Raw genomic sequence first — 27,289 nt, 5'->3', positions numbered from 1 at the left:
CATTTATGAGAACTTCGTTCCTTTTTTACAGCCAAATAACATTCCATTGTATGAATTCACAACATTTTGTTTATCTGTTTATTAGTTGTTGGATATTCAGGTTGTTTCCACTTTGGGGCTGTTGTGGCAAAATGGAACAGTTCAGTGTCACAGCCAAGTGCTATAGCTCAAGTGCTACAGCTCAACTGCTTACAGCTCCAGCAATTTGAAGACTCAAGAATCTGAAATTTACTCAAAGAGATAGAGAAAATCTTTATTAGCTGGCTGACTCAGAGAAGTTTACCCACTCTGATTTCTGAGCCTTGAGTTGAAATGGAAGCAGGCTTCTATAGAGATCTATGGGGTGAGAGATGGGCCCATATGTGGGGTAAGTACGCTCACAGAAGCAGGAGGGCGGAGTTACAGAACATTCTTGAAATATCTGTAGGAACATCATGCAGCTCAAACAATTTCATTGCTTTGATATATTAGGCAGGAGCACTGTGCAGCACAAATGGCTACATTTCTGGAACAGAACATCTTATGGAAAAAAAAAAACACGGAGGGGTGGCAAAGGCTTGCCCTGTTGTGTATTATTGCTTTATCAGGGCTACTAAGAATAATGTCACTGTGAACATTTCTGTACAAAGATTTTGTTGACATATTCTTTCTTTCTTTCTTTCTTTCTTTCTTTCTTTCTTTCTTTCTTTCTTTCAACTGTGACCCATTTGGAGTTAATTTATGTGTATGGTATAAGATAAAAGCACAAGTTTATTTATTTATTTTTGCATATGGATGTCTAGTAGACTCAGTATAACCTTTTTAAAAAAATTCCTGAATGACACTGAATTTTGCCAAATGTTTTTTCTGCATTTATTGATGAAGTATGGGAATTAATAACTGTTATTGTTGAATTATATATTTTTTCTTTCAATTCCATCAGATTTTGCTTTATATATTTTGGGGCTCTGTTATTAGGTGCACCTATATTTATAATTGTTACTTCTTAATGTAGTAACCATTTTCTTACTATAAAATGTCCTTCTTGGTTGCTAGTAATATTTCTTGTCTTAAAGTCTATTTATATGACAGCAACAGCCATCTCTCTTGTGGTTATTTTTTGCTGGAGATGTCTTTCTTCATCTTTTTGCTTTTGATCTCTTCATGTCTTTGACTCTATGATGTATATATCTTGTTGGTGACATTTGGCTGGATCTTTTGTTTTAAATCCAGTCTGATAATCTCTGCCTTTTGAATGCAGTTTTCAGTCCTATCCCTTTTTTCTTTTCTTTCTTTTTCTTCTGGTACCAGGGATCAAACCCAGGACCTTGTGCTTACAAGGAAGGCATGGTGCCACTGAGCTAAATCCTGGCTCCTGTCCCTTTTAATGTGACTATTGATATGTCTAGAATGACACTTGCCATTTTTCTGTTTGTTTCATATATTTTTATTTTTTCTGGTTCTTTTTATGGACTTATGTTAAATATATTTTTAGTTAAAAATAAAAAATAGACTCCTGTCTTGATTTTTTAAAATTATATTATTTCAAGCAATTTTCTTGGTAGTTGCTCCAGGAATTACAACTGCACTTAATTTATCACAATCTCTTTCAGAATAATAGTATTTTAATTCCAGTAAAATATAGAAACTTTGCTCAAGTATATTCCTTTTCTTACCTTCTCCTTTATACTATTATATATAAATATACATATACTATATATACACATACATTATACATATATAAATATGTGTTGTGAACCCAAGAATACAGTGTCATAATTATTTCTTATTATAAACTTGTGTTTTTTTTTTTGTTTTTTGTTTTTTTTGGTACCAAGGATTGAACTCAAGTCCTTGCTCTTTCGAGGCAGGTGGTGGAACCACTGAGCTAAATCCCCAGCCCATAAACTTGTGTTTTTAAAAGAAGTTAAAAGGTGTTAGAAAAAATATACACAAAGTCTTTTATATTTACTCACATATTTGTCATTTTTGGCACTTAGTTTCTTTTCATAGATTCATATTATCTTCTGGGTTACTTCCTTTTAACCTGAAAGACTTTATTTCATATTTCTTATAAGGAGGGCTGCTAGCAACAAATATTGTTAGTCTTTAACTGGGAATGTCTGTTTATTTCCATGTTGAGGGATTATTTTAGCTAGACACAGATCCTTCCTCCTTTTATTAGTACATGTTTGAGATTAATTCTTTTTTGTTTCTTTTTCTTTGAGACAGAGTCTCACCATGTGGTCCAGGCTGGACTTGAACTCACTCTGTAGCTCAGGCTGGCCCTGAATTTGCAGCAATCCTCCTGCCTCAGCCTTCCAAGTGCTGGGATTACAGATGTGCTCCAACATGCCTGGCATATATGGGCTATATTCATCATGGGGGAATTGTTATTTTACATATCTCATCTTGATTTTTTCTATTCTTCTTTTCCTCTCCTCCCTCCTGTCTTCCCTCATCCCTAGATCCCCTTCCTAATCTTTCAAAGAACTCTTTGATTTGTTGTTAATTTCCACTCTGATTTTTATAATTTCTTTTCTTCTATTAGTTTCAGATTTGGATTTTCCTTGTTTTTCTAGGACCCTGAGATGCATTATTAGGTTATTTATTTAGGATCACTCTATTCATTTTGTGTGCACATTCACAGCTTTAAACTTCTTTCTTGGAATTGCCTTCATTGTGTCCTATAAATTTTGGGATATTATGTTTCTATTGTCATTTGATTCTAGAAACTTCTTCTTCTTTGATCCATTGATTGTTAATAATGTATTATTTAATCTCCATGTGTTTGCATAGCTTCTGTGGGTGTTTTTGTGTGTGTGTGTGCTGTTGACTTCTAGCTTCATTCCAGTTTGATCCAATAGTATGCAAGGGATTATTTCAATTCTTTTTTTTTTTGGTACTGGGTATTGAACTTGAGACTGTGTGCTTGCAAGGCTGGCGCGGGAACCCCTGAGCTAAATCCCCGGCCCTTCAATTCTTTTGTATTCATTTAAGCAGCTTTATAGCCTCAGGTATGGTCTGTTATAGAAAAGGTTTCATTGCTCTGAGGAAAATGTGTATTCTGTTACTGTAGATGAAACACTGTTAAGTCCATTTGTTTGAAGACCATTTGTTTAACTTTGAGTTTCTTTCTTGATTTTTTGTCAGGTTGACATGTCTAATTTTGAGAGGGGGCATTGAACTCCTTCACTATGATTGTATTGGTAAGTGTCCTTTGAAGTTCAGTAGTTTTTGTTTCAAGAAGTTGGGTGTGTTGACATTTGGTGCATAGATATTTACAGTCATTATCTCTTTTTGTCTCTTGATCAGTCTTGAAGTTTGCTATGTCTGAAAATAAGATAGCTACTCCTGCTTGTTTTGGGGTGCCAATTGAAAGGAATGTGGTTTCTTACCGTTTCACTTTCAGTCTATGTACTTCCTTTTGGATGAGGTTTGTCTTTTGTAGGCAATATATGGTTGCATTTTGTTTTATTTTAGTCAATCTACTAGTCTGTGTCTTTTGGGGATTTCAGACCATTGACAATGAGAGTTATTATTATAAGTGTTTACTGAATCCTGTCATTACATTTTTTTCAAGTGCTGGGTAGTTCACTTTTTTCCTTTTATTTAATATCTCTTCTTGTCTCAATCCTGCCTCTCTAGGTGTGTGTGTGGGGGGGAGGGTTACTGGGGCCAGAATCCAGGGAGCACTGACCTTCATCTCTAGTCTATTTATTTATTGTTTGAGACAGGGTCTCGCTGTGTAGTCCAGGTTGGCCTTGAACTCACTATGTAGCCCAGGCTGGCTTCAAACTCACTGTGATGCTCCTGCCTCAGTCTCCTGAGTGCTGCATTACAGATGTGCACCACCACTCCTGGTGTATCCTTTTTATTTTTGAAACAGAGTATTGCTATATTGCCCAGGCTGGCCTGGACTTGTGATTCTCCTGCTCCAGCCTCCTGAGTAACTAGGCATGTAATACCATGCCCAGTCTAACTCTTGCTTGGTTTATCCTTCCTGTGTCGAGTCAGTAGATACTCTAGTGTTGAATAGAGGTCCCCACATTTGTTTCTGTAAGTATTCAAGCAGAATTTGTTCACCCTCTTTGTGTCAGATGGTGTGCTAGATATGGAGGATGTGGTGAACAAAGTCCCCCTGCTGCTTACCTTCCTCACAGAGCTTACAGTGTACTAAAGGCCAGGGATTCTTTCAATACAAAGAATGAGAATGCCTAATTTTTTACTTTTTAATTTTTTTGAGACAGGGTCTCCCTATATAGTTCAGGCTGGCCTTGATCTCACTATGTAGCCCAGGCTGGCCTTGAAATTTCAGTGATCCTCCTGTCTCACCCTCCCAAGTGCTGGGATTACAGGTGTGGGCCACCAAGCCTGCCTTCTAAATTTCTATAGACAGCTTGCATTACTATTTTTTGGTCTCTGGGAAGAAAATGTTTTGTTTATTAAGTAAATAGAATAGCATAAAAAAGATTGTGGAGAATATGTTTAAACTATTTAGAATAACTTACTGTGTCTAAAATCTCAAGTATTTTGTCAGTTTTCAAATTAATCTTCCAAGTTACTAACATGTATCATTATTCATTAAAATAGGCCAACAGAGAATTCTGTTTTAGCAAACTTGGCTATTAGTGAAAATATGATTTTCAGGTATGTAGTAGATGCTCTGTTAATTGACCTTCAATTTGATATTTCTGTTTTTTCTCTACAACAGATATGGAGTGAATCGTTCAGTACAACACACACTATCTGGTATGCTACTTTCTGTGCCCAGAAGTTGTGCTGTATACTTACTACAAATCAAAAGTGTGTGCTCCTAAATCTGTTTATGATAGTTGTACTTGTAATTTTAATTGCATAATTTATTTAAATATAACACAAACCATTAAAGTTTGACTATAACAAGAAATACACATTTTCTATATTAATGAAATGGAATGTTTGGAAAGACTGAATAAAGACAAGCAGCAAAATGAATTGGAAATGCATATAAAAACTAGGAAAGATTGGAGGGGAAAAAACTCACAAATGACCTAAAGAGGATTTTTATATTCTACTTAAAATTTATTTTAAAATTTTCAATGTACCTTAAAGAATTAAAAATTAAAGTTCATAGTTGATCAACTAAGGATTTAGTTTTATAGGAAGAATATGTAGAAGTCCAAGTGGTGAAATTGTGAAGGGGGAAAAGTGGCATTAGCTGTAGATTAAAAGATTGCTAAATAAACGGATAATTGTGTATTTTAACTTAAAATGTGTAAGATTATGTTTTATTTTCTGCTCCAACTCACTTTAAATATTTAAGTAAACTATTAGAAATATTTTCAAAATATCATATTATCATATATTTTATCATTTTGAGTAGGAGTCTTCCTCATTCCTTTTCATAGAGGATGCAAATGATGTCAGTTTCTTGTACATTTTTCCATAGGATCTGTGTTCAAATAAAATAAAAAAGGCCCCTACCTGTCTTGTAATAAACTAATGGATATCTTTGATGAACCAACCAAATACAAGTCTAAGTTATATGAAATATGAAGGGCTCGAGTGTCTAAAGCAGTGGTCCCCATCTTTTTGGCATGAGGGACTGGTTTTTTGAAAAATAATTTTTTCCATGGACATAGAGGGTTTTTTAGTTTCTTTAAAAAATGTTTTTGATACATAATAATGACATTCCCCAGCACTACCTCAGCTTTACCTCATATCATCAGGCATTAGGTTTCCACGAGGAGCTTACAACCTAGACCCTTCACACGCACAGTTCACAGTAGGGTTAGCCCTACTGTGAGAATCTAATGTTACTGCTGACCTGACAGGAGGCAGAGCTCAGCAGGAAATCTGAGTGATGGGAGCAGCTGTAAATACAGATCAAGCTTTGCCGCTCACCTACCGCTAACCTCTTGCTTCAGCTCCAGTTCCTAATAGCCCTGGGGGTTGGAGACCCCAGTAAAGAGCAGCATTTGATTAAGGAATTTTATACATATTGTACAAAAAAGTATTACACACATTACACACTTTCTATTTGACAAAAAATATCTATTTTGGCAAAATGCTCATAACATACAATTCACTACCTTAAAATTTAAAATTTTGTTTTGTTTTTGAGGTATGTATTCCAGGCTGGCCTTGAACTTTCAGTGTAGGCCAAGTTGGTCTCAAACTTGCAATCATAGTGCTTGAGCTTTCTGAGTGCTGAGATTACAGGCATGTGTCACCATGCCCAAGCATTTTAACCATTTGTTTTCTGGTAAAGGGAATCGAACTCAGGACCTTGTGCTTTCTGGGCAGGCACAGCGCCACTGAACTAAATCCCAGCCTGCATCTTAGCCATTTTTAAGTATACAGTTCAATAGTGTTAAATACATTTATATTGTTATGTAACTTTCACTCCATTCATCTCCAGAACTTTTCTCTCATAACTAAAACTCTGGATCCATCGAACAGTGTCTCCTTATTCTTCCCCTCCCTAGTACCTGGAAGCCACATTTTACCTCTTGTCTCTATGAATTTGACTGCTCTAAGTACCTCAAGGAAGCAGAATCATGCACTAGTTATGTTTTTTGATGAAGTCCCTGAAGTTCTGTTCATTTTTTCCCTATTTTCTATCTACTGTTCAGACTGGATAATCACTACAGTTCTATATTCCAGTTTGCTTATTCTTTATTCTGCCCTTCATTCTATTGTTTTCCTATCCATTCAGCTTTTTTATTGCAGTTATATTGTATTTTTTCATTCTAATATTTCCTTTGGTTTTTCCCTATAGAGTGGTACCTCTGTTCATGCACTTAATTTGTTCCACGATTCTGGGGAAGATGGTGACGTTCATGTTCATACAGGGAAGATGGCTGTGGTTGTCTTCATTACCCAATGTGGAGTTTGCAAATGGAAGCAAAATTTTGTCAAATGCTTCTGTCCACAAGCCAAACTGTTCACGAACAGTAGTATTTGTGAACCAAAGTATTATTGTATTTTCTATTTCTTGGCTGAAGCTTTTTTTTTTTTCTCATTTGTTTCAGGAATATTTGTAATTGTCTATTGAAGCATTTTATTAGGGCTACCTTCAAATGAGTCAGATAATTAAGAAGTGAGTGAACTTCAAACAGAATAAACACAAAGAAATTCAAGCTAATTAATTAGATTATAATCAAACTACTGAAAACTAAAGATAACAGAAAGATATTGAAAACAGATAAAAATACTTTACCTATAAGAGAAAGTAATTTGTGTGGTGGTAGCTTTCACGTCAGAAACCATAAGGGTAAAATAATTGCAGTGATTTGACAGAATAGGATATTTCTATAATCATGGCCTCACAGAAGCAGCAGAAGCATCTTATCCTAAACTTTGTGGAAGTCTGGGAGTCCAGTGGAGAATTTCTAGCACTCCATTGAGCAAAACAAATAAATAAAAACAAAAAAAGATATTTATTTATTTATTTGGCACCAGGGATCGAACTCAGGTCCTTGTGCTTGTGAGGCAAGTGGCGGAACCACTGAGCTAAATCCCCAGCCCAAAAAAAGATTCTTTGAAAGAGGTAAGAAGAACAGTTTCTTATCTTTTTTTCTTTTCCTTTTTGGGGATGGGAGACAGGGTCTCACTATGTAGTTCAGGCTGGACTTGAACTCACAGTGAGCCTCCTGCTCATCCTTCTAAGTGCTGCGATTACAGTGTGCCACCAGGCCTGCCAAGACAGCAGTTTCATTTTACTTGTTGTATCTTCCTGAGGTTCTGCTGTTTGGGACAGAGAGATCCTTTAAGTCTGTGACTTCTCAATGGGGGAAAGTGAGAGCACAGTGAGTGAGCACCTGGTTCCCTTAGCCATTTGGGCTGCTGCCCAAGCATCCCACTTCTTGGGATTCCAACCCAGAATACTGAGGTTATCAGCACATTTGAATGGTTGGGAGAGGATGGGAGAAAGAAAGAAAGGCTGCAGATTCTTAAATACTCTTTGGACCCCACCAAGGAGTCTGGCTATGCACCACATGAGAGTCCTTGGCTGTGGTCCCCAGTGGGCCCCTGCTGAAGGCACTACTTCCCCATGCTGGCTCCTGGAGTGTGCCCTGGCAGACAGCAAGTGAAAGTATTTTGTGCTGAGAGTGGGTTCCAATTGCAGTATTTGGGAGAAGGTATGCAAATGAGCTTTTCAGGGCATTGGCATAGTTAAAAGAAAGAGGAGGAACTCAGCACCTGGTCTGGCTTTGTAGGCTGGAGAGAAGGTATAGTCTTAAGACTCTCCACCGCCCCAAGAGGAACAAGAGGCAAGGAGTGAGGTTGCCTGTAGAAAGGGTCCGAGAGAGCCTTAGAATACCTGCTTGGGCTGTTTGGGTGCCCAAAGCCAGTCATTAAGAAGTTGGGGAGGGAACAACTTCTGCGAATATGAAGATGGCAATGCAAGACTTCAAAGAACTTGAAGACTCAAGGAAAGAAGACACTGTCAAATAACACAATAACATTCCAGTAATCAATCCAAAAGACATAGGGATCTAAAAATTGTCTGACAGTTTATAATAATTGTTTTAAGGAAGCTCAATGAGCTACAAGAAAAAATATATAGATAACAAATCAGAAGTCAGCCATGGTGGTACATGCCTATAATCTCAGCACATGGGAGGCTGAAGCAGGAAGATTGCCATAAGTTCAAGACCAGCCTGGGCTACATAGTTTGTTTAAAATCTGAACTACATAGTAAGACCCTGTCTCAACCAAAACCGAAGCAGACCAAAACAAATCAGAAGAATAATATAAAAACAAAATGAAAAGTTCAATAAGGGGAGATAGAAATCATAAAAATGTACCAAACAAATTCTGAGGGTGAATAACACAATGAAGGAATGAAAAATGCAATAGAGTTAATCAAATAGAATAAAAAAATCTATGAACTCAGATGAGTAATTTGAAAATATCCAGTTAGGAGAGAGGGAGAGGAAGAAGGAAGAAGAAGAGGAAGGAAGAGGAGGAGAAAAGAAGAAAAAGGAAATGAAGAAAGCCTGTGGAATATATGAGACACCAAGATACCTAACATTTGCATTATCAGAGTCTCAGAAGGAGAAGAGGGAGAGAAAGGTGCGAAAGCTTATTTAGAGAAATATGACTGAGAACTTGCCATATGTAAGGAGAGACACGGACAACCAGGTATGTAAATCCTAAAGGTGTTGATCAGATTCACCCCAAAGAAGAATTCATCATGTCACGTTATGATCAAACTGGTGAAAATCAAAGACAAAGAGAGAATTTTGAAAGCAGCAAGAGAAAAGAGGCTTGTTACATACAAAGGAAGCTCATAACACCACTATCAGTGGATTAATCAAGAGGAATCTTTCAGGGCAGGAGAGAGTGGGATGATATAGACTCAAATTACTGGAAGAGAAAGAAAAAAATACCAACCAAGAAAGCTTTAATTGGCAGATGTCTTTCCAAAATAAAGAAAAGAAGAGCTGGGCATTGTGGTACATGTTTAGTCCCAGCTACTCAAGTAGCTCAGGCAGGATTGCTTGAGACCCAGAGTTTTGGGATAGCTGGGGGGTCATAGTGAGACCCCACCTCTTGAAAAAAATGAAGGTAAGACAGAGACTTTCCCATACAAACAACAGCTGAAAGAATTCATTACCATTAGACCTACCTTATAAAAAAATGCTAAGAATAATTCTTAAAGCTAAAATGAAAGGATACAAATAAGTAAAATGGAAACATATGAAAGTACAAAATTCACCGATGAATGTTAGTCTATAGTCAAATTCACAATAATACTATAATGGTAGTATGTAACCTTCCAGCATAAAAGTTAAAAGAAAAATATTAAAAATAACTCTCACTTTAATAGTTTGTTAGTGGATGCAGAATATAAAAAGATGCAAACTGGGACATCAGAAACATAAAATTTCGGGGGGTGCAGTGAAAGCATAGAGTTTTTTTTTTATTAAATTCTTTTATTGGTACATTGTAGGTATACAACACAATTACATTTCTCATTGGGAATTGTACCTTTACACAATGCATCTTGGTTCTTATTTTTTCCCCATTCCTAGCCCTCCCTTCAAGCCCTCCACCCTTCCCTATTTACAAAGACTTTATTTCCATTTTTTCCATTTCTCAGCATTTTTCCTTTCCCTTCTTTCCTTTCCCCTACCCCTCCCACTACCCCTACCCCTTTGGACCTTTTCTTCCTGTTTTACATTATCGATTCTTCATTCTAATCATTGGTACATTTTAGGTATACAATATAATGGCATTCATCATTGGAAATGTGCACCTTTACATAGTCTCTCTTGGTTCTTAGTTTTCACCCTTGCCCAGCCCTCCCTTCAACCCCTCCATTCCTCCTTATTTACAAAGATTTTGTACCTATTTTTCCATTTTCTCATATTAATCCCATTCCTTTCTATCCTTTCCCCTAGCCCTCCCACTTCCTTCCCCTTTCCCCCTTTTCTTCCTATTTCACATTACCTATTATACATTTAGTCCTTATTACACTTTCAGTTTCTCACACCAAAGAAACTATTCGGTATTTATTCATGTGTGTCCTATTTATTCACTTAAGAGTATCGTCTCAATGTGCATCCACTTAGCTATAAGTGTCTCTAATTTCTCATTTTTTATGGCTGAGTAGTACTCCATTTTATAAAAAAACCCCACATTTTCTTTATCCAGTCTCCAGTTGATGGGCATTTGGGCTGTTTCCAAGTTTTAGCTATTACAAACTGCGCTGCTATGAACATGGGTGCACATATATCACTGTGGTATGATTCTTTTAATTCTTTGGGGAAGATCCCCAGCAGTGGAATAGTGAGGTCAAATGGGACTTCCAGTCCTAGTTCTTTGAGGTATCTCCATACTGATTTCCACAGTGGTTGCACCAGTCTACACTCCCACCAGCAGTGGAGCAGGGTTCCTCTTTCCCCACAGCCCTGCCAGCATTTGTTATTGGTTAATTTCATGATAGCAGCCATTCTTTCTGGAGTGAAGTAGAATCTCAGCATTGTTTTCATTTGCATCTCTCGAATGACCAGTGATGTTGAACATTTTTTCATGTATTTATTTGCTATTTCTACTTCTTTGTGTGAGAAATGTCTGTTCATTTCAGATGCCCATTTTTGGATTGGGTCTTTAAATTTGGGAGGTCTGATCTTTTTAAGTTCTTTGTAGATTCAAGATAGTAGACCTTTGTCTGAGGAAGAGCAGGTGAAGATTTTTTCCCACATTGTGGGTTGTCTCTTCACACTGCTGGTGGTTTCTCTTGCTGTGCAGAAGCCTTTTAATAAGAAGAGATCCTACTTGTTGATTGTTTGTGCTAGTTCATGGGCAACTGAGGTTTTGTTCATAAAATCTTTTCCTACACCGATGTCTTCAAGGGTTCTACCTAACCTCTGTTCCAACTGGTTCAGAGTTTCTATTTTAATATTGAGATCTTTAATCCATTTTGATTTTAGTTTAGTGCATGGTGAGAGATACAGGTCTAGTTTTAATCTTTGGCAAGTTGAAGCCCAATTTTTCCAGCACCATTTATTAAAGAGGCTATCTTTCCTCCAGTGAGGGTGTTTGGCTCCTTTATCAAGATGAGATGGCTGAGTGTGTCTGGAGTTGTTTCTGCATCTTCTAATCTGTTCCACTGGTCCTCAAGTCTGTTTCTTTGCCAGTACCATGCTGTTTTTATCACAGTAGCTTTGTAGTAGAGTTGCAGGTTGGGGATTGTGATACTCCCTGCCATGTCTCTGTTACCTAGAATTGCTTTTGCTATTCTGGGTCTCTTCTTGTTCCAAATGAATTTGTGGATTGTTTTCTCAAGGTCCATGAAGTATGCTACTGGGATCTCAATTGGAATTGCATTAAATCTATATAGCAGTTTTGGAAGTATGGCCATTTTCACTCTATTAATCCTTCCTACCCAGGAGCAGGGGATGTCTGTCCATTTTCTGATATCATCTTCAATCTCTCTTTTCAGAGTGCCATAGTTTTCAAAGAAGAGGTCTTTGATTTCTTTCTTTAGGTTGATTCCTAGGTATTTCAGTTTTTGGATGCTATTGTGAAAGGAATTATTTGCCCTATTTCTCTCTCAGTGAGTCTGTCATTTGTGTAGAGGAAAGCTATTGATTTTTGTGTGTTGACCTTGTAACCAGCTACTTGACTGAATTTGGTTATTAAGTCTAGAAGACTTTTGGTGGAGTTCTTGGGGTCTTCTATATAGAGTATCATGTCATCTGCAAATAATGACAATTTGATTTCTTCATTTCCTATCTTTATTCCTTTTATTTCTTTCTCTTGTCTAATTGCTGTGGCTAATGTTTCCAAAACTATATTGAACAGGAGTGGTGATAGTGGACATCCTTGTCTTGTTCCTGATTTTAGTGTGAAGGATTTCAGTTTTTGACCATTTAGTATGATATTGGCTGTTGGTTTTTCATAGATGGCTTCTATCAGTTTGAGGTAGAGACCATCTATTCCAAATTTTTGTAGGGTTTTTATCATAAATGCATGTTTGATTTTGTCAAATGCTTTTTCTGCGTCTATGGAGATAATCATATGGTTTTTGTCCTTGGTTCTATTGATATAGTGTATTACACTGATTGATTTTCATATATTGAACCATCCCTGCCTCCCTGGGATGAATCCCACTTGATCAGGGTGTATGATCTTCTTGATGATCTTCTGCATTCTGTTTGCCAGTATCTTATTAAGGATTTTTGCATCTATGTTCATTAGTGAGATTGGCCTATAGTTCTCTTTTTCAGTTGGGTCTTTCTCTGCTTTGGGGATCAAGGTGATGCTTGGTTCCAGGAATGAATTTGGGAGTATTGCTTCCCTTTCAATTTCATTGAAGAGTTTCAACAGTAGTGGCAGCAGTTCCTCTCTAAATGTCTTGTAGAATTCAGCAGTGAAGCCATCAGGGTCTGGGCTTTTCTTAGTTGAGAAGTTTTTAATTACCTTTTCAATTTCATTGGTTGATATTGGGTTGTTCAGAATTTTTAGGTCTTCTTCGTTCAACTTTGGTAATTCATATGTATCTAGGAATCTGTCCATTTCTTCTGTGTTGTCCATCTTATTGGCGTATAGGTTCTGGAAGTAGGTATTGATGATCCTCTGGATTTCTGTTGGGTCTGTTGTCATTTCACCCTTTTCATTCCTAATTGCATGGATTTGGGCCTTTTCTTTCCTTTTCTGACACGGTTGGCCAAAGGCTTGTCAGTTTTGTTGATTCTTTTGAAGAACCAACTCTTGGCTTCATTGATTTTTTGTATCGTTCTCTTAGTCTCCATTGCATTGATTTCTCCTCTGATCTTTATAATTTCCTCCCTTGTATGAGCTTTGGGGTTGTCCTGCTCTTCTTTTTCTAGAAGCTTGAGGTTCAGCATCAGTTGTTTAATTGGGCTTGTTCTGTTTTCCTAATATGCGTATTCACTGCTCTGAATTTCCCTCGTAAGACTGCTTTCATTGTGTCCCATAGATTCCCATATGTTGTATTGTTATTGTCATTTAATTGAAGGAACTGTCTGATTTCTTCTTTAATTTCCTCTGTGACCCACTGGTTATTCAGAAGTGTGTTGTTCAATTTCCACATGTTTATGAAATTTTTTGAGTTTCTTTTGCTATGGATCTCCAATTTCATCACACTATGGTCTGATAATATACAGGGGATAACTTCACTTCCTTTGCACTTTCTTAAACATGTTCTATGTGTGAGTATGTGGTCTATTTTGGAGAATGACCCATGTGCAGCTGAGAAGAATGTGTATTCTGATTTTGTGGGGTGGAAGACTCTGTAAACATCTGTTAAGTTCATTTGTTCAAGAGTTCGATTGAGTTCTAGTATTTCATTACTTATTTTTAGTCTAGTTGTTCTATCTATTTGTGACAGTGGGGTGTTGAGGTCCCCCACTACAATTGTATTAGTGCATATATGACTTTTCATGTCCGTTAGTATTTGTTTTATATAGTTGGGTGCACTAGTGTTTGGTGCATAGATATTTATGATTGTCATCTCTTCCTCTTGGATTCTTCCCTTTATAAGGATGTAGTGTCCTTCTTCATCTCTCTTAATCAGTGTTGGTTTGAAATCTACTTGATCTGCCAAGAGGATAGCTACTCCTGCTTTTTTTCAGGTTCCTGTTGCATGGAGTATTGTTTTCCACCCTTTAACTTTCAGTCTATGAGTTTCCTTTTGAATTAAGTGTGTTTCTTGTATGCAGCATATTGTTGGATTTTGCTTCTTGACCCATTCTGCCAGTCTATTTCTTTTGATTGGTGAATTGAGACCATTAACATTGATGGTTATAACTGAAATGTATTGACTTGTCATTGCCATGACTTTTTCTTTTTGTTGGGTTCTCCCCATTTACATTTAATTTCTTGTCATTCCAGATGGGTTCATTCTGCTTTGCTTCCTGCGGTTGTGATCCTCAATGTCTGTTTCTAGGATATTGTGTAAAATTCTTTGGAGTGCTGGTTTGGTATTCATGAAGTTCCTAAGGTGCTGTTTGTCATGAAAGTATCTTATTTCTCCATCCATTTTGAAAGATAGTTTTGCAGGGTACATCAATCTGGGTTGGAGGCTGTTTTCTTTTAGGGCTTGGACTATGTCACTGCAAGCTCTTCTTGCCTTGATGGTTTGTGTTGAGAAGTCTGCTGCTGATTTCCTTTGTATGTGATTTGTTTCTTTTCTCTGACTGCTTGGAGAACTTTGTTCTTCTGTTGAGTTTCTGGAATCTTAACAGTTATATGCCTATGTGTAGATTTTTTGATCAAGGCTATTTGGAGTCCTATATGCCTCACTTATCTGTACGTCAAGCTCTTTTCCCCTCCTTGGGAAGTTTTCTGCCATTATTTCTGTGACGAGGATTTTTTATGTCATCTCCACTCTCTCCTGTTTCTTCATTGAGCCCAATCAGTCTTATGTTATTCTTCTTTGCATCATCTAGCAGCTGCTGGATTGATTTCTCATGTTTCCATATAATTTTGAAGCAATTTTTCTTTTCCTGGTCACTAATTGCAATATTATCTTGTATATCTGAAATTCTGTCCTCACATTGGCTCATTCTGCTGTGTAGACTTTCAATGGAGTTTGTCATGTCCTGGAAATCTATTTGCATCTGTTTTATGGATTCCATTTGTTTCTTATGTTGGGATTCCATCATGTTCCTGAGCTCCTCTCTAGATTTATTAATCATGTCTTGCACTAGGGGCACAATTTCTCCTGTTATCTGAGAAATTATTTCTGATTTCATTTTTTCCAGATCCCCTTTTGTTGCCAGTTCAGTGGGTCCAGGTGGTTGAGTATCAGAGTGTTCCATCTCATTTCCCTTTGAGGTTGCTGTAGGTGATCTGGAAGTCTGGTGTTTTCTCATTTTGACTGGGGCAGGGGGCTGTTAGTGCCTGCATGGATTACCTCCTCTGAGCTGGGAGAGGTGGGACAGGGGCCAGGAGCAGCGGTAGGGATGGTGACCCCAAAGCCCTTTCCTGTGGGCTGGGAGCAGCGGGAGGGATGGTGGCCAGGAAGCCCCTTCCTCTGGACCAGGAGTAGTGGGATGGTGGCTCAGAAGCCCCTACCTCTGGGCCAGGAGCAGCAGGACTCAGTATCTTGGTCTGGTGGTCTGGTGTCCTCTGCGTCTTTGTAGTGTGGAACCAGGTGGCTGCCTGTCTGCAGCGGGGTAATTCAGCATCTTCCGTGTGACTGAAAGCATAGAGTTTTGCATGTGATTAAAATTTAGTTATACAGTTTTAGTTATATATATAATTTAGTTAGTTAAACTTCAGTTATATATAAAATTTAGTTATATAAAATATTTTTTGAGACAGGGACTCAGTGTTTTGCTGGTATTGAACCTTTGGGCATAAGGGATCCTCTGGCCTCAGCTTCCCTAGTAGTGAGAATTACAGGCACACACTACTGTGCCCAGCTTGTTCTAACAATATTTTATGTAAACTTCATAGTAAGCACAAAGCACAACCTAGAGTAAATACACAAAAAACAAAGAGAAAGGAATCAAAGTATAACACTATAGAAAGTAACCAAATCACAAAGGAAGATAGCAATACTAAAGTACACGTGAAGTGTGATCCTAAATATGGCGAATGTTTAAATTTTTTTTTTTTTTGGAACCAGGGATCGAACTCGGGTCCTTGTGCTTGTGTAGCAGGCAGCAAAACCACTGAGCTAAATCCCCCAGCCCTTGAATGTTTAAATTTTAAAAACAATTATTGCGGGCTGGGGATTTAACTCAGTGGTTCTAGCGCCTGCCATGTAAGCACACGATCCCAAGTTCAATCCCTGGTACCAAAAAACAAAAACACAAAACAATTATTGCAATAAGGACAGATTGCCATTAATCCCCGTCAAGATACTCCTCCTTACTTTGAACACATGTATCCCATTATTCTTGCTACTCTCTGAAAAAGTTCTGAAAGTCCCTTTTCATGAGTGTCTTTAATTGCACTGTCATGGCCATCTCAATATCCTGAATTGATTAAAAACATTTTCCTTTCATGGTCATTTTGACTTTGGGGAAGAACCAGAAGTTACATGGTACCATGTCTAGTGAATAAGGTCATTGAGGACATGCTACAGTAAGTCCCTGACTTAGAATAAGTTCCATTCCAGAGAACGTTCATAAGACAGATACATTTGTGAAAGTGAGTCTTACACACCTTTGACATACAGTTCTTTGCCTTGCGCTTCCTACCAGTCTCCTCCACATCACCACTGCTTTTACTCTTGCTTCTGGGCATCCTGGGCTCTGATTGAGTGCTGTACTCCTGTACACTATCACACTGTACAGTAAGCACACAGCGGCACAACTGTGACAATGTCTGGGGTTGGGGGCTGATCAGACCCTCAGATACCTGTAGGGGGGACGACCGAGAATAAAAAGAAACAGAGACAATGTTCAAGGTTAAGGGGACAGGGAGGAACCTGCCTCTAGTGGACAGACTCAATCTCTACAGTTGACCTGCTTTTATTAGCGGCAGGAAGCACAGGGGGAAGGGTAGTGTATTTTTCCCAGAACAGTGACTGCAGTAATAATGGGACAACAAAAAATAAGGAGTAAGTTAATCCTCACAAAGGGAACACGTTAATGAGGATTAAGTCCTTCCTCATACCTGGATTCCTGCATTTTTTGCATCGTCCTCAGCAGGTGTTATGTTGTTTTAGGAGTGCTGTGATTACAAGCTTTCCCCGCACAGCCAGGGAACATGCAGCCTCCCAGGTATTTCCCTGTTCCTAAAGCAAGGACTACCAGGACCCCTGTAGTCAGTTCCAGTACCCACCTGCCCAGTGTGTGACGCCGGCCTGAGAAAAAGAATACACTAAGACAGAACTAAGAGAGAGAAAGCGGGGGCTAGGACGACCACTGCTGGTGCAACCGACAAAGGCGCTGGGCAGTCCCAGGCACTGACTTATTGGCAATCAACTGGGGTAAAGGCAACTTGTGGTTTCTATGGAAATTAATGTGAATAAGGCTCATAAAGCTCAAGACAAAGCATTCTCGAATTAGGAACAGAATAGATAAAATATATGATTGTAATTAGAACATTGTCCTTTTAGTCTGAAGGTTTAGTTGTGGGAACAGAATATGGGTGCGAGTTACTCTGACCTTGGCATGGAGGCTTCGGCCAGACTCACTTCTCTAACAAGCCAGTTGTGAGGTTAACTCTTCACAGCCTGCCTTGGGCATAACCAATATTACAGTCCTCTGCAAGTTACACCATCTTAGGGACTGTGGGGCCTGTAGCCTGCCCCCTACCAATCTATACATGTCAAAGCTGGTCCTCAACAGTCTGACAGGCAAATGAGCTACTTCCATAATGTTTTTGCATCTATGAATATTTGTAATGTGAAGTCTGTTCATATCCGTGAAAGTTCACAACTCAAATGTTTGTAAGTTAGACTTACTGTATGTTTTTTATTTGATAGAAATTGCCATAAACATTTGGAACTGGCATTAATGACAATGTATCTTCTACTGTAATAATTTAAAAATTTTAAAATTTAAATATTCACTGTATTTTTTTCACACCCTTGTATATGCTGTCTACAAGAAACTCATTTCACCTGAAAGGATACATGTAGGTTTAAAGCAAAAGGATCAAAAAAGATATTGCTTATAAATGAAAACCAAGAGAGAGCAGGAGTACCAATACTTATGTCAGATAAAATAGACTTTAAGTCAAAAATGGTAACAGTAGTCATAGAAAGTCATTATATCATGATAAAGGGGTCCATTCATCCAAGGGATATAACAATTATATATGCAGCCAACATTAGAGCAATGAAAAAATAGTAAGAGATCAAAAGGGAAAAATAGCAATACCATAATAGTAGGAGACTTCAATACTCCACTTTCAATAATGAACAGATCATCCAGTCAGAAAATCAATAAGCAAATATTATATTTAAACTACACTTTAGACCAAATTGACCTAACAGACATAAACAAAACATTCCATCAAACGGAAGCAGAGTGCAAATTGTTTTTCAAGTGTACATAGAACATTTTCCAGGCTGAATCATATGTTGATCTCACACACACACAAACACACACACACACACACACACAAAACAAATTTAAGAAGATAGAAATCATAATTACACATCTTTTATGACCACAATACTATGAAGATAAAAATCAATAACAAGACATTTATATATTATATATGACATATATGTACATATATGAATAGATATACATAAAAGAAATCAATAACAAGAGAAGAGCTTGAAGATTCACAAAAATCTGAAAATTAAGCAACACACTCCTGAACAACCAATGGGACAATGAAAAAAATCAAAAGGGAAATTTAAAGGCCGGAGATTTGCCTTCCAAGCACAAGGTCTGGAGTTTGATCCCCAGAACCAAGAAAAAAAAAAAAGGAAATTTAAAATATTTTGAGATAAATGAAAATGGAAATATAACATATTAAAACTTATGAGATGCAGTAAAAGCAGTTCTAAACGAAAATTTTATAATGGTAATCCCCTACATGAATAAATAAAGAGAATATCAAATAAGCTAGCACTTCTTACATCTCTGGGAATTTGATAAAGAAGAATTAACTAAGTCCAATATTAATGGAAGGATATACCATATTTCCCCCTAAATAAGACCTAACCAGAAAATAAGCCCCAGCATGATTTTTCAGGGTGCTCATAAAATGAGCCCTACCCCCAAAACAAGCCCCAGTTAAGATTGCCAGCCAGGAGAGCAGCAGGCGGAGGACACCCCAGCCTTGGACCTGGGAGGGGCAGGCGGGCTGGTGGTGGTCGCAGAAGCCCGGGAAGCAAGCAGTGAGGACCTCATGGGACTGCTGCTTAGGCTGAGAGCACAAACAAAACAACAACACTTGGACTATAAGTTGATGATTGATGCAAAAAAAGAGAGAAAAAAACTACAGAACAAATCATACAAGAAAAAAAATTGAAGCTAAAGTTGAAGACTTGGAAAATGAAATTGAAGAGGTAAAAATTGCTTTTGAAATGAAAAGTCTTGGATTGAGCAGGATGCAACTTTCACCTTCACTTAAAAACGACCTGGAAAAAATTAACACTGGGAACAGTGTGCTCATGGATACCATGAAAGAGGTATTAAAGCTAAACAAATCAGTAATGAAATTATAGCAGGAATCTTGTGAATTAGAAGAAAATCTACTTGAGGTTAGAAAGAAGAGATTTCAATTAAAACAAGCTTCAGAAAGTAAGCTTCTAGAAATACAAACTGAGAAGAAGAAACAGAAAGAGGAGTTGGCCAGCATGGAAAATTCGGACAAGATAAAGACCATGCAACAAAACCTACGGAGGGAGATACAGATTGCTACAGTTATTCAACATATATTCCAGGTAGTCAAGCTACATCCACCATTAATAAGGTTCCCTGACAGAAGAGACAATCCTAAACCCAGTGTATCAGAAACTTTGAGATCAGCAGAGATCCCATCTCACTCTTCTGTAATTTCACAGCATTCTAAGGGAAGTAAATCACCAGAGTTGCTGATGCATCCGGGCCCACCAGACACTGCAGAAATACTAAAAATAGTACCTCAGAAGTACAGAAGGAAGCTTATATCTCAAGAGGAAATGGAGTTTATCCAACGTGGAGGTCCAGAATCATGATCGTGGCTGCTGTTTGTCATCAGACAAAAGAATTATTTTTACAATAAAGGACTTCCAAAATGACATGTGAAAAGTTGTATATTAAACAACCTCAATAAATCTTCTGCAAAAAGAAAAAAAGAAACAGAAAATTTAGATGGATACTTGTATCTTCTAATTTATGTATCTTGGTCAGCTTCTCCACAAGCTTACCTAATTGTTTATATACTTTATACTTATGAAAGTATACATTTGAAAAAAAAAGATTGTCAGCCAAATGGATGCATTTAGTAGTGGTATGTTCATAAAATAATAATAGTAATATATAATTAAATATATAGAAATGATATGGACATTAATACTTAAAATAAACACTAATATTTAATATAAATTATATTTTAATATTTGTAAATATCCAAGTGGATGCCTTTGGATGAGAGGTACGCGCCAATGTAAACAGATGAACCTGAGACTTATTGCTGAATGACCAATTGGAGTACAGACACACCACGCGAATAACGTGTGCACTTGATAACAAATGGAAGTGGTTGTGTCTAACATGAATCTTCGTAATTCAATATGTCATGTATTGTAATGGATGTACTTACTGCACTCTTGTGAAATAAACATTTCCTGAATTTTGGTGCCCATAATTTTTCCTTGATTTTGTGTGGACCATCATTCTTACCTGTCATCATTTTTGTTGCCACTCCTGTCTCATAAGTCTTCAATTAACACTTGATTTAATGGAAACTTTGTGAAGCCCAGCCTGCAAAATGTCATGACATGGGTGAAGAATTCACAGGATAAAATCACTGATGCTGTATTGCCAATGCACCACGAGCAAGCTGCGTGGACAAGAAGTGCTTAAGGAGAACTCTGTTGCTAGACCTGAGAGATTGGAATAAATGGTTCTGCAGGAAATGGAGTCACAAGAGATTCAGGCTGGATATTTTATAAAGAACACATATTTTATTTCTTCATGGTTCTAGAGCCTGAGAAGTTCTTGGACTTAATTTCGATTAAGATATTGGCATCGTAGATTGGGGAGATAGCTCAATGGTAGTGTGGTTGCCTAACATGTGCAAGACCCTAGGTTCAGACCCCAAGTAAAATACACACACACACACACACACACACTCACAATTCCCTCATCACCTCTTAAAGGTTTCACTCTTCATTCTTTTACAATAGCAATTAAATTTTAGTAGGAATTTTGGATCTAAACATTCAAACCACAGGAAGTAAGTTCTGGAGATCTACCGTACACCACAGTGACTATAGTTATTTATAATGCATTATATGTTGAAATTCAGTAAGACTGTGATCTTAATTTTTTTTTTGAGACAATGTCTTGCTATCTAGTTCAAGCTGGATTTGAACTCCTTATGTAGTCCAGGCTGGCCTTGAACTCATGGTGATCCTCTTACCTCAGCCTCCCAAGTGCTGAGAGATCTTAATATTCTTATCACTTACACACACAAAGGTAGTAAATATATTAATTAGTGAGATTGTAGGAATAATCTCACAATATCTGCATATATCAAAACCTTGTTGTACAACTTAAATTATACAATTTATATAGTTGTATAATTATATTTATACCTCAGGAATTCTGAGAAAGAAAAACAAAGCCATAGTGACCAAAAGGGATTGGGATAATATGAAGTGTTGCAAATAAAAAAAGTTAAATTAGAGCCAGGGATTCAATGGTGCTGCCACCTGCCTCACAAGCTCAAGGTCTGAGCTCAATCCCTGGTACCAAAAAAAAGTTAAATTAGAACCTTGTTCCCAGTAAAAATATTTTTTAGGAGTAAAAATATCAAAACAACTTCTTTCTCTTTTTTTGAGACAGGGTCTCATTATGTAGCTCAGGCTGGCCTTGAACTTGTGGTGATCCTCCTGCCTCAGCCTCTAGAGTGCTGGGATTACAGGTGTTCACCACCATGCCTGGCTCAAAATAATTTCTGATCAAGGAAAGGTGAGAGGACCTATCGGTAGTATTGTCCTGAAAGAAAAACTCCAGGAATTCTTTAAATAGGAAATGCTAAAATAAAGGAACTTGGCACATCTGGAAGGAACAAATAATACCGTATTTAAAAAATATGTGTAAATACAATAAGCTTTCCTTTAAAAAATTTTCTAAGATGTTTGATGATTGAAGCAAAAATTAGAATACTAGCTTAGTGGTTCTAAATGAATATAGAGAAAATATTTAAAACAATTCTAAGGAGAGAAAAGGAAAGGATTATAAAGGGAGGTGAAATCTCTATTTTTTATTTGAACTTGTAAAAATATGAAAATATGGAAGGTTATGTATATTTAGTGGAATGCTAAATGTTACAAAAATGTTACAATGTTATAAAAGATACTTTAAAAAACACTATAGGTAAATAAAAAAGAATTTCTTTTTTTTTAAGTCAAGTAATTTGCAGAAACGCAGAGGAAAAAAAAGAGAAAGTGAAAACAGAAAGAATAAAAACAAAACAACAAGGGCTGGAAATTTAACTCAGTGGCGCCGTGCCTGCCTCTCAAGTGCAAGGTACTGAGTTCTATCTCCGGTACAAAAAAAAAAAGAAACAAAACAAAACAACAAAATATAAAAGGCTGACTTAAATCCTAACATAAACAATAATTACATCAAATAAGAATGGTCCAAATACAGTTAAAAGACAGAGATTGGCCAAATGGGTTATAAAAAATTAGCCAACTGTATGCTATATACAAAAAAATATAATCATATACTTTAAAAAATAATCATATAGCTGGGTGTGGTGACATACACCTATGATTCCAGCACTCTGGGAGGCTGAGGCAGGAGGATCTCAAATTTAAGTGCAGTGTGGGTTACTTAGTGACTTAGCAAGACCTTGTCTCTAAATAAAAAATTTAAAAAGGGCTGAGAATATAGCTCAATGCAAAGGCCTTGTGTTCAATTTACAGTACCACAAAGAAAAGAAAAGAAAACAATACAGCCAGGTTAAAAGTAAAAGGCTAGAAAATGATGTGTCAGATATACATTAATCACAAGAGAAGGTGGTTAGGTTTAGCTTAGCTGAAATGGGCCAGTTTCAAGGAAAACACCAATTACCACAACTCACCCAATATAAAATATCTGAATAGTCTCATAACTATTAAGTAGGTGATATTTATGCTTTAAAAAACTCCCAAGTAAGAAACTTTCAGGTTCAAATGCTTTCATGAGAGATTTCTACAAAACATTAAAGTAACACTAATTCTTTATAGTCTCTTCTAGAAAATAGGTAGAGGAGAACCCTTACAATTCATATCATGAAGATAGTATTACCCTGTTATTAAAACAAGGCAAAGACTATACAAGGAAACAAAACCATATACCAATGTCATATCACTCATGAATATGGATGCACAAAAGTTTTGAAACATTAGCAAACAGAATTCAGCAATATATAAAAAGAATTATTCATTGTTTTTTATCATCACTGAATTGATAAACGCAACCCAACTATATGCTGCCTAAAAGAAATTCATTTCATGTAATTAAATTTTTGAAAATCAACTAGTGTAATCTGCCATGCTGACAAGATAAAGAAGAAAAAAATCATTGTAATTCTTGACTGTAGGAACTGAAGAAGAGGGCTGGGGATTTAGCTCAGTGGTTCCGCTGCCTGCCTCGCAAGTGCAAGGTCCTGAGTTTGATCCCTGGTATGAAGAAGAAGAAGAAGAAGAAGGAGAAGGAGAAGGAGAAGGAGAAGGAGAAGGAGAAGGAGAAGGAGAAGGAGAAGGAGAAGGAGAAGGAGAAAAAACTGAAGAAGAAAACAGTTCTTGGCAAAATTCAATATTTGTTTATGGTACAGTTTTGCAAGATGTTACCATTTGGAGAAGCTGGGTAAATGGTTCACAACATCTCTCTGTTTTATCTCAAAATACAAGTTTGGTTTAAAAACTTGAGTTCTCTTAGTCATCACTAGAGGTGTCAAATGTTATACATGAATTAGTAAAACATCATTAATTTAAAAAATCTATAATTATTGATATGTTCTATCAGGGGATACTATGTTAAAATAATTCATTATGGTATAGAGATGTCTATTTCTCCTGTCTGTTACTTTTAGCTTTATATATTTTCAGACTGTGTTATTACATGCATATACATTTAGGATTAATCAAATGTTTTGGTTGAATAGATTTAATCTTTACATCTAGTGATGCTTTTTGCCTGAAAGTCTACTTTGTCTAATTTTAGTGTAGATCCATCATCTTTCTTTTGGTTAGTATTTTCATGGAATTGTTCTCCATATTTTACTTTTATATTTTCTCCAACCTTATTTTTAAAGGATTTCTCTTATAAACAACATATGCAAGTTTTAAAATACACGATGATTTTTTTTGCCTTTTAATTAGAGTATCTTTTTCACTTACATTTAATGTGATTAATATTAATACATTTGGGATTACATTTACCATTTTTGTATTTTTTTCTGTTTTTCTCATATGTTCTATATTCATATTTCTTGCCTTGGTTAGATTAAACAAGTTTGTTTTTTTTGGTACTGGGGATTGAACTTGGGACCTTGTGCTTGCGAGGCCAGCAGCAGAACCACTAAGTTAAATCCCCGGCCCTTAAGCAAGTATTGTTATTATTGCATTTCTTCCTATTATTTTGTAAGTTATATATTCCTTTACTATTATTTTAGCAGCTATTCTAGAGCATGCAATACACATCTTTGATTTATTAAAGCCCATTATGAAGTAATACTTTTACCTCTTATACCATGCAAAGACCTTGAAATACTTTATCTTTTTTTCTTGAAATACTTTAATTCCTTTGCTACCATCATTTTTTGGCTTTTGTTTCCATGTATTTTAGTTCTAGACATATTTGAAACCATACATATTATAACTGTTCTATAGGAATAGTTTTAAGTTTTTTTATGAGACAGAGTCTTTCTCTATGTGGCCCAGGCTAGCCTCGAACTCACAGCAATCCTCCTACCTCAGCCTCCCCAGTGCTGGAATTACAGGCATGCACTACCATGCCTGACAAATTTTTAACTCATAGTTAGTATTTCACCTTGGATTTCCCTATATTCTTGTTGCTTTTTGAAAATTTACACACAGTGAATTTCTTTTTTTTGGTACTGGGGATCGAACTCGGTACCTTGCGTTTGCGAGGCAGGCACTGGAACCACTGAGCTAAATCCCCATCCCTACACACAGTGAATTTCATTTGTCATGCACTGTTCTATGGATTTTGCCAAATGCGTAAAGTTGTGTATCTAGCACCACAGTCTTGATTCAGAAAAGTCTATTACTCTAAAAATTCCCTCATGTTGCCCCTTTCTAGTCAACTCTTTCTTCAGATGTAACCCCTGAGAATTACATAGTTGTTTTTCTATGTAGCTTTATGGTTCTGTCTCCTTTCACATAGCAAAATGGATTTCAGATTCATGCATGTTGCTGTGTCAATCCATAGTTTGTCCCTTTTATTGCTGGGTAGTGTTTAATTGTATAGTTGTGCTGTACAGTGTATATCATTTGCTGAGACATCTGGGTTGCTTCCAGTTGGAGTAATTATGAATAAAGCTCTTATAAACATTCATTTATTATGAGCATAAGTTTTCATTTATCATAAATACCTAGGAGTCAATTGTTCATTCATATTGTGTTTATGTTTAATTTTTGAAAAAACTAGCATACTGTTTTCCAAAGAAGTTGTGCTTTTTTTACATTTTTACCAGCATATTTGAGGTTTCCAGTTACTCCACATCTTTGTCAGTTCTTGGGATTGGTAGGCAGTCTTCTTAATTTTTGCCCCTATGATAATTGTAGAATCTCATAGTTGTTTTAATTTGCACATCCCTCACAACGAATGATGTTGAGCATCTTTCCATGCACATATTAACCATCCATATATCTTCTTTGATGAAGTGTGTGTTCAGAACTTTTGCCATTTTATAAATTGGCTTGCTTGTTTGCTTATTATTGAGTTTTGCATGCTCTGTACACATTTGATGAGGAAGTCTTTGTAAGAAATATGATTTGCTGGATAGAGCGGAAGTCACTCCATGAGGCAGTGGCGACAGTGGTGGCGAGAGGATGAACAACAAATTCGACGCCTTGAAAGATGATGACAGTGGAGACCATGATCAGAATGAAGAAAACAGCACATAGAAAGATGGTGAGAAGGCAAAAATGGAACAAGACAAGAGTCAGAGCAGCAGCAGAAGGAAAGCTGTTGTCCCTGGACCGACAGAGAATCCCTTGCAGTACAGCTACACTTTCTGGTACTCCAGGAGGACCCCAGGCCGTACCACCAGCTCCCAGAGCTATGAACAGAATATCAAGCAGATGGGCACCTTTGCCTCTGTGGAGCAGTTCTGGAGGTTTTATAGCCACATGGTACGTCCCGGGGACCTGACAGGACACAGTGACTTCCATCTCTTCAAAGAAGGAATTAAACCCATGTGTGAGGATGATGCAAATAAAAATGGTGGCAAGTGGATCATTTGGCTACGGAAGGGCTTGGCCTCCCGGTGCTGGGAAAATCTCATCCTGGCTATGCTGGGGGAGCAGTTCATGGTTGGGGAAGAGATCTGTGGGGGTGTGGTCTCTGTCCGCTTCCAGGAGGACATCATTTCCATATGGAATAAGACTGCCAGTGACCAAGCAACCACAGCCCGAATCCGGGACCCTTCTGCGCGTGCTTAACCTACCTCCCAACACCATTATGGAATACAAAACTCACACCGACAGCATCAAGGACAATTCAAGTTTTCGAAATACAAAAATCACATTGTGAAAGTGCACAAGCTGGCAATAATCCTTTTCTGCATGTGTGTTTGTCCGGATGGATGGGAGGCCTCCCGCCAGCCCTCCGCCTGCTCCCGGAAGGGACATCCTGAGCCGTGCTCCCCTTGGCACTCCTTCCCGGAAGATGGAAGCTGCCCAACACCCTCGCCCACCACGGGCCTCATGAATCGAAGAACGGAAGACATGACTTTGTAACAGACTGTTTCCTGCCCACCTCCGTGCGGGGCTCTTTGCTGGGCTCCCTGTGGGAGTGCAGCCTGCCCATCTGTTAAGGGCATGTGTGCGTGTGGAGACGCTGAGTTATCAGTATGACAGGTGCCAGGGGACCTGGTGCCTCTTCCAGCTCCGCTGCTAAGTTGTCGGCACTGTCTTGTTCTCCCTTCCCCAGGCCCGCCACTCTGAAAATGTGTTATTGGTGCAGTGACTGCCTAGAACTTGGTGTCC

The 27,289-nt window shown here is 37.4% G+C and overlaps 2 pseudogenes; both read left to right on the top strand.

Moving 5' to 3' along the window:
* The first annotated feature begins 360 nt into the window (after nt 1-360).
* LOC101726747 (centromere protein H pseudogene) lies at nt 361-20,366 on the top strand (annotated as a pseudogene).
* Nucleotides 20,367-26,108: 5,742 nt separating this feature from the next.
* On the top strand, nt 26,109-26,996 carry LOC101725251 (eukaryotic translation initiation factor 4E type 2 pseudogene; annotated as a pseudogene).
* Nucleotides 26,997-27,289: the final 293 nt, after the last annotated feature.

This window comes from Heterocephalus glaber, unplaced genomic scaffold (genome assembly GCF_053883595.1).
Source record: "Heterocephalus glaber isolate CG9 unplaced genomic scaffold, H.glaber_assembly_v1.0 deba00001497, whole genome shotgun sequence".
NCBI classification, from domain to species: Eukaryota; Metazoa; Chordata; class Mammalia; order Rodentia; family Bathyergidae; genus Heterocephalus; species Heterocephalus glaber.
Note: the sequence above shows the minus strand (reverse complement) of the source record. Positions and strands in the feature narration are given on the sequence as shown.